Raw genomic sequence first — 7,587 nt, forward strand, 5'->3', positions numbered from 1 at the left:
ACTACAACTAATAACCCAATCCTATATCACTTCTCTTTTTGTGGCTCTTCAGATTCCACTATTAATGTGGTTTTATTCTCCTATATGTATAACAGAATGTTAAAAATACAAGTTTTGTGCTTGCTTTGGCAGCACATATACTAAAACTAGAATGATACAGAGCAGATTGTGAAGTGGTCCGTAGTTTTTAAAGACATAACAGGAAGGGAGTATGTCTGCAGATGGCAGCAGAAATCCTACTCCAACCATAGTGAGACCCACATCTACACTTATTTCTCCTCAGCTTCCCAGTCAGGTCCCTGAGCATAGCCCTGTGTTTATGGGGCTGTGGAGAGTACTCATCCTGCTGTCAGCACCCTTGTCACTGCAGCTAGCAACTGGAAGCAAGAGGAGAAGCCAAAACCAGCTCTCTTGTCCTTAGGCTAGTCCTTAGAGGGGAGAAGAAAGAACTAACAAGCCGACATCAACACTACTGCAGTAGAACCCATAACAGAGATTCTTCTGCCTACATCACCTACTGTTTCCCAGTTGCTCAAATTACAATCCTTTCTCCCACCTCTGCTGTACTTTGTAGCCAGCTGATAGTCATTGTTGCTGTAGATGACAAAAGAAGACATAGTTCCTATACCCCGCCCCACATCCTGCACAGAAACATCAGCCCCTTCACCAGCCGATGAAATTGTTGATGATAAATGATAGAAGCTCTGTAGTGTAGCATCTAATGACATTCACTGATTTATAGTACTAACCTAATTAATGAAGTGGATAGAGCTAGTGAAAAATTATGAGGCATGGAGAGCATTGTGGAAATAGTGACACAGCAAGTATTCCCATGGTTTCTTTTCTTTTCTTTCTTTCTTTCTTTCTTTCTTTCTTTCTTTCTTTCTTTCTTTCTTTCTTTCTTTCTTTCTTTCTTTCTTTCTTTCTTTCTTTTTTTAAATGTTTGTTATAGGGCTCATGCACCTGCTAGAAAGACAGAGAGCAACAGAGAGGCAAACTGAGAAATCATGCCCCCAGGAGGGATGACCATGCCACAATCTCTATCCTCCATTCTCCTCTCTGCATTTTGGGCACACACACACACACACACACACACACACACACACACACACATACCATGCCCATCATGAGGCCATTGTTTCTTGAATTGGAGATTCAGGAAAATCCCCCAGAACAAACAGAGTGGAGTATACCCTAACTGCGATCAACCCTTCCACAGTTTCTTCTTTTTCTCCAGCTCCTCCAGCTCCTCCAGTTTCTCCTCCTCCCACTCTTGCCATTGTACCTGCTGCCACCACTACTCTTAGTACTCCAAGTGCTCCCACCACAGTCCAGAGAGTTTTAGAAGAGGGAACGAGCCAAAGAACTTGCCTTAGTGAAGGTGTAAAAGAGATTCGAAACAAAATAGAGGTACAAACAGATGGACAAACAGAAAAGATCATAGAATCTCAGGTTGTAAATTCAAGGAGTCCTGTCACAGCTGAAACAGTTATGGCTGCACCAAAGACAAACCTGAACTACTGAAGAAGTGTCAGAGGCAGAATTAGAACCTAAAGCTGGAGAGGAGCTTTCGGTGCTTGAATTTGAACAGGATAAAAGGAGTCAAGAGTTTCATCCATAAAGTGTCTTACCACCACACCTAAAAAAAGCAAACACTGTGGAAGAAAATGGCGAAGAAACTGCGCCTGTTACATAATGGTGCTGTGGGTGTTTCTGAGGGTGAAGGAATAGATGCTAATTCAGGCTCCACAGGTAGCTCTTATGATGGGGTCACATTCCCATTTAAACCAGAACCTTATAAGCCTACAAATGCTGAAGGCAAGAAACAGTATGACAGGGAGTTTCTGTTAGACTTCCAGTTCATGCCAGCCTGGATACAAAAACCAGAGAGACTGCCTCCCGTCAGTGATGCGGTGCTGGACAAGATCAACCGACCCAAATTGCCAGTGCGAACTCTGGATCCTCACATTGGGCCTTGAGGACCAGACTATACTCCAGCCTTTGAAGATTTTGGAAGGCAGACACCTGGTGAAAGAGGCATAACTTTGTTGAATGTTGGATCATGAAGATCTTAACCTGACTAGAGGAGAGAGTCCAGAAAGATCACCACACTTTCTGTAAAAAATGATGTATAACCAAGAAAAAAAAAAAAACAACAACCAAAAAACAAGGTAGAGAATGCTTAGAAGCCCAGCCAAAAACAAGATAGCACAAAGCTGAGGATTTTGAAAACGTTAAATCCAGGAACTTTTTAGAAAAGTTTGAAGTATATTAGATAAGTTGACACTACAGATAATCAACCAGTTGGTGAGGCAGGTGTCAGGACTCACGGTTGACACAGAGGAGCAGCTGAAAGGAGTCATTGACCTGGTGTTTGAGAAAGCTATTCATCAACCCGGTTTCTCTGTGGCTTACGCAAACATGAATTGATGTCTAGTAATAGTAAGGAGAGAGGGAAGAGTGCAACCATAAATTTCCGAGAGCTGAAAGTACCCATGGCAGGCAAGCCTGAAACAGTGAATTTTTGGAAGCTGCTACTAAACTGATGCCAGAAGTTTGAAAAAAGATAAAGTACACGATTATATTTTTGAAAAGAAACAAAAGGGGAACCAGAAGACGGCATGGTGGCTAAGGCAGTGGACATTCCCTCATGGCTGACCATGGTTCGAGTCCCAGACCTGGTGGCTTGCTTTCTCATTTCCTCTCTCTCTCTTGTCAAACTAAAATAAATGAATGAATACAGTAATAAACTAAAAGAAACAGGAAGAACTAGAGGCTGCCAGTGCTCCAGAGGAGAGGTAAAGGCTTCATGATAACTGGAAGAAGCCAAGGACAAAGCCCAACAGATATCCATTGGTAACATAATATTGTAGAACTCTCAGCTGAAAATTCTGACGGAAGCCATCATGCATGATTCTGCATTAAAATCATGAAAGAATCATGAAGAATCCCTGGCTCGCCTGTGTCGTCTGCTCGCCACCATTGGCAGAGACCTGGACTTTGAGAAAGCAAAGCCACATGTGGACCAGTATTTTAATTAGATGGAGAAAATTTAAAAGAAAGAAAAACCTCATCTAGAATTTGTTTTATGCATCAAGATGTGATAGACGTAAGGCTGTGTAATTGAGTCTTGAAAAGCAGATCAGACTGGGAACCAGCAGTTAGCGTAATTGTCTCTGGACTCCCCTCCCACGTAGTCGACCGCAGTTCGCGTCCCAGACCCGGTGGCTTAGAACTCACGCTGGGCACATGTGGGTGCGTGCCCAGGATCCCGAGAGGAGAATGGAGGAGAAGGGATTGCGGCGTGACCATCCCCCCTGGGGGGTGATTTCTCGCTTTCTGTCTTTATGGCTGTTTGTCACACAGTGCTGTGCTGGAGTTATGACTCGTAGTCTATCGCATAGTGCCCCGTGCCCATAATCAGAAGTTACGGCTCACCATTATTACAACAGGGTTTTCATTGCTTGGTGTTAGCGAGTATCTTACTGCATCCTTTGATCAGTATTTTTACTTCTAAAGATGGATTAGTATGTTTGACATTTTAATTCGAAAGGAAAAGAAGTTCTTTGTCTATTAAGTGTATATATTATGTAGATGTGACAATTCCAGAGCTATAAAGAGGCACGCATACATGTTTTATGTCAGCTGGAAATTCCTGAGGCATTTCAGAAGCAGGAAGCTGAGAAGTGCAGATTAACCATGGCAGGGCAATGTTTACTCTAAGTCACACCGGACTGACCAGGACAGAGGCTCCTCATCACTGTCCTGGTGTGATTTTTCAACAGCTCCACCTTCATGGAGAACTACCTCCACATTTACGCACTTTGGCAGCATCCTCAAGCATCAGTTTGAGGAGGCCAAACAGTGGCAGCAGTAAAACACAATGCTCTGTGAGGCTGACTCACCCGGGAGGTTCTTCATTCGGGACTAGAGACTTCTCTGAGTAACCAGGGACATGCTTGCTCACAATAGAGAGCTAACTGAGGATGGGGTGAATTGTGGTGTCAAGACCCATTGGGAGTGCTGCTTCTCTTTTTCTCTCTCTTTTTCACTTATGGAAGAAGTAAACTTGCCTTTCCATTCCTGTGGTGTCTTCTTTCCCTTCCACTGTCTGAAAAGAAGAATGGCTTTGAAACAGATTTCCATCAACAACCTCTTTGAAGGATTCCAGAAAGTGTTGGAACATGACAGTGTTGAAGTGAAGTGCAAAACGAAATTTGCTATCTACTTACCACTAAAGGCAGAAACTGGAAAGTGTTCTGCACTATATGAGCTGTCTGGTTTAACTTGCACAGAACAAAATTTAATATCAAAATCTACTTATCACTAAGCAACCTTAGAACATGGTATTATTATCATTGCTCCGGATATCAGACCTCGTGCCTATAATATTAGAGGAGAAGATGACAGCTAGGACTTTGGCACTGGCACTGAGTTTTATGTGGATGCCACTGAAGATCTTGGGAAAACTAACTATAGAATGTACTCTTATGTAACAGAGGAGCTTCCCCAACTTATGAATGACAATTTTCCAGTGGATCCCCAAAGGATGTCTATTTTTGGCCAGTCCATGGGAGACCATGGAGCTCTGATTTATGCCTTGAAAAATCCTGGAAAATACAAATCTGTATCAGCATTAGCTCCAATTTGCAACCTAGTGCTCTGTCCTTGGGGCAAAAGCTTTTAGTGGTTACTTAGGAACAGATGGAAGTTAGTGAAAGGCTTACTTGGATGGATTGGTTTTGTCTGAGACCTGCTTGAGATCTGAGAACTGGGTAAAGCATCTTGACTGTTTATTGGCCTGGCTGACCTCAGCCTTCTGCTCACATGCTCTTGACTTCCTTAGATTATATGTAAGTGATATCCTTCATGCCTGCAAATCTTTGCCTCTGTGAATTCTGTGCTCCGTCTACGGAGAATCATCTTCACTGATTCTTTCTGGTTGGCTCCCCTGGCAGGTGCGCTTCACAGATGCTATCCATCCTGTGAAGTCCTGTCCAGGTTCTCAGCTGGATGTATCAATTGAACAAGGAAAATATGGCCAGTTTCTTTCAGATGGACAGTTACTTCCTGATAACTTCATAACTGCCTGTAGCGAAAAGAGCATCCCTATTGCTTTTTAGATTACAAGAGCATTTTGATCATAGCTACTACTTCACTGCAAGCTTTATTACTGATCATATCAAACATCATGCAAAATACCTGAATGCATGAAACTTCAGGTAAGAGAATCTTTTCAGAAAAATTGTAATAAACAAAATTGCCAAGAAAAAGAAAAACAAAAAACAAAAGGCTCAACTCAAGGGTCTGCTGATGTTAAAAGGAGCTAATGAAGACATAAATGATAGGTTGGTGCTGATGTCGATAGGGCAAGATAAACATAATGAAATGAAGTCACAAAAGAATGAAGCGTATCCATTTGAACTCACACCCCAAGGAAAAATTCGATGCCATCAGGCAGACTAGAAAAGAGGAAGACCAGGAAGACCAGAGCTTGATCAGCTGCATCCCTTGAATCCTAGAGGAACCTGATGAGCAGTCAGACCAGACCTAAGGAAAAACACAAATAAGAATTATCAGTTGTGTGATAATAAAGAAACGAAGTGCCTGATACCAAACAAAATGAGAGTCCCCAATCAGGAAGCCACTGTAGTTCGCTTCGAGGATGCTCAGTAGCAGGGAAAGGTCCAGAGCAGGGCACACCTGACAGCTGACATTTGTCTTAGAGGGTGGCAGCCGTGGTACAGATGGAGCACAGGACGGAGTGAGGGTTTAGTGCTAATGGTGGGAGAGTGCTCAGGCTTGTGATGCAGAAAAAGCTTATCATAGTGATGTAGAAGCAGACGATGCCGGGCAGGGAGATGGGATAGAGTTGATGAGTTTCTCCAGGTAATCTATAATCTGGCAGCAGGGAAGAGAAAGTCAGCCCTGGTCAGGCTGAGGCTTTCCTGCACACACAGAGAACATGGTGTATGGTTTCTCTTTAGTAGTGCATTACTGCTTGCCGGAAAGCTGGACCTATCTGCATTTTTTTTTTCATACTCAGTTCTGTATTTTTCCAGGGGGTCTTTAAGCTGGCCTCTGTGGTTGCTTTACATATTCCCACTATTCTTTGAAGACTTTCTTACTTTCTAGAATAATAAGACTTTTCCGAGGTCACATAATTCTTTTCCTGGACAATTCTTGATCCTGGAATCAGCCATTTCTCCCCCCAGGTTGCTTTGTTTTCTTTAAATGGACTTAGAAACTACAATCTATTGAAATATTGTTATTTCTAGCTCCTTTCAGTTTTGTGTGTGTGTATATGTGTGCATGTGCGTGAGTGTTTATATAAGCATGCTTATATATTTATATGTATGTGTGTGCATATTATGTGATAAATATGGGGATGTGTATAGGCATATGTTGAAAATAATTAGTTTACACCTATACTTTCAATTCCAATTCAGACCAAAGGGTTCATCTCTGCTCTCCTTGTTTTAAGTTGTGTTTGCCTTGTCCAACAGTGAGAATTCTGGCTTTCATTGTGCTCAATATATTTACTGGCTTGCTGAATCTACCAGATAGAACCATCTCTAGACCCTCTGGGCCACTACTCTGCCTAAATAGCCCAAATCTGTAAGAGCATCTCCTCTTGTCAGCTCCAGCCTGCAGAGGACAGCCACCACTGAGCTGCTCTATCATGTTGGGGCCCTCCTACCATTGTTTGTTCCTTATCACTTGGTAAGTTGGTATCCTTAGGCTGTTCAGAGGAGCTGAACTTGCAATGGGGCTTGTTCAAATAATGATTATTGAGTACTCTCAGGAGAAACTTAGAGAGTGAGGAAGGTAGAAACAGGAAAGGGCAGAACTAGGCATGGAAATAGTTTCAGGTAAAATCAAGTCTCATCTTGACCTTGAGCATAAACAGTAATGTGGAGTCTGTCCCATCTTGAGGTGAGAAAGAAGGGCTTCTGTGTTTTGCATCTCTATTAGGCATCTCAGGATGAAGAGGCCCCTTTCACCCAAGGACAAGCCTCTGGAAAAGGTTGCAGGTGTGAGCTGTTAGGAGTGGAACTTGTACCAGCTTATGGAGGAATAAATAGTATGAAACCAATAGAAGGAACCTTAGACGATCTGGACAGGTCACTAACACTGTCTACCATACCTGGACAAGGTTAACCGTCATTAACTCTGCTTATTTTGTGTCAGTACCCTCAATCTGAACATGGCTCAGAAGGAATGTCATTGAATGATATCACATCAAAAATACCCCAAGTGGGACCAGCAGTTAGTGTAATGGCTATGTCGCTGGACTCCCATGTAGTCAACTGCGGTTGGAGTCCTGGACCCGGCAGCTTAAATATGCCCGACATGTGTGCATGCGTGCCCAGGATCCCGAGAGGAGAATGGAGGAGAAGGGATTGCGGTGTGGCCATCCCCCCTGGGGGGTGATTTCTCGCTTTCTATCTCTCTATCTCTCTGTCTTTCTGGCGAGCGCACGCACCCTATAGCAAAACCTTCTCCAAAAAAAAAAAAAAAAAAGGAAAAAAAATACCTCAAGTGAATCCTTTTTTAAAAAAATTAATTTTATTTTATTTGTTATTA

At 42.7% G+C, this 7,587-nt stretch overlaps 2 pseudogenes; both read left to right on the forward strand.

Moving 5' to 3' along the window:
• Nucleotides 1-211: 211 nt before the first annotated feature.
• Nucleotides 212-3,947, forward strand: LOC102497529 (eukaryotic translation initiation factor 4 gamma 3-like; annotated as a pseudogene).
• Nucleotides 3,948-4,120: 173 nt separating this feature from the next.
• On the forward strand, nt 4,121-5,214 carry LOC102495014 (S-formylglutathione hydrolase-like; annotated as a pseudogene).
• The last annotated feature ends 2,373 nt before the right edge of the window (nt 5,215-7,587 follow it).

This window comes from Tupaia chinensis, unplaced genomic scaffold (genome assembly GCF_000334495.1).
Source record: "Tupaia chinensis unplaced genomic scaffold, TupChi_1.0 Scaffold143740_1, whole genome shotgun sequence".
Lineage (NCBI taxonomy): Eukaryota > Metazoa > Chordata > Mammalia > Scandentia > Tupaiidae > Tupaia > Tupaia belangeri.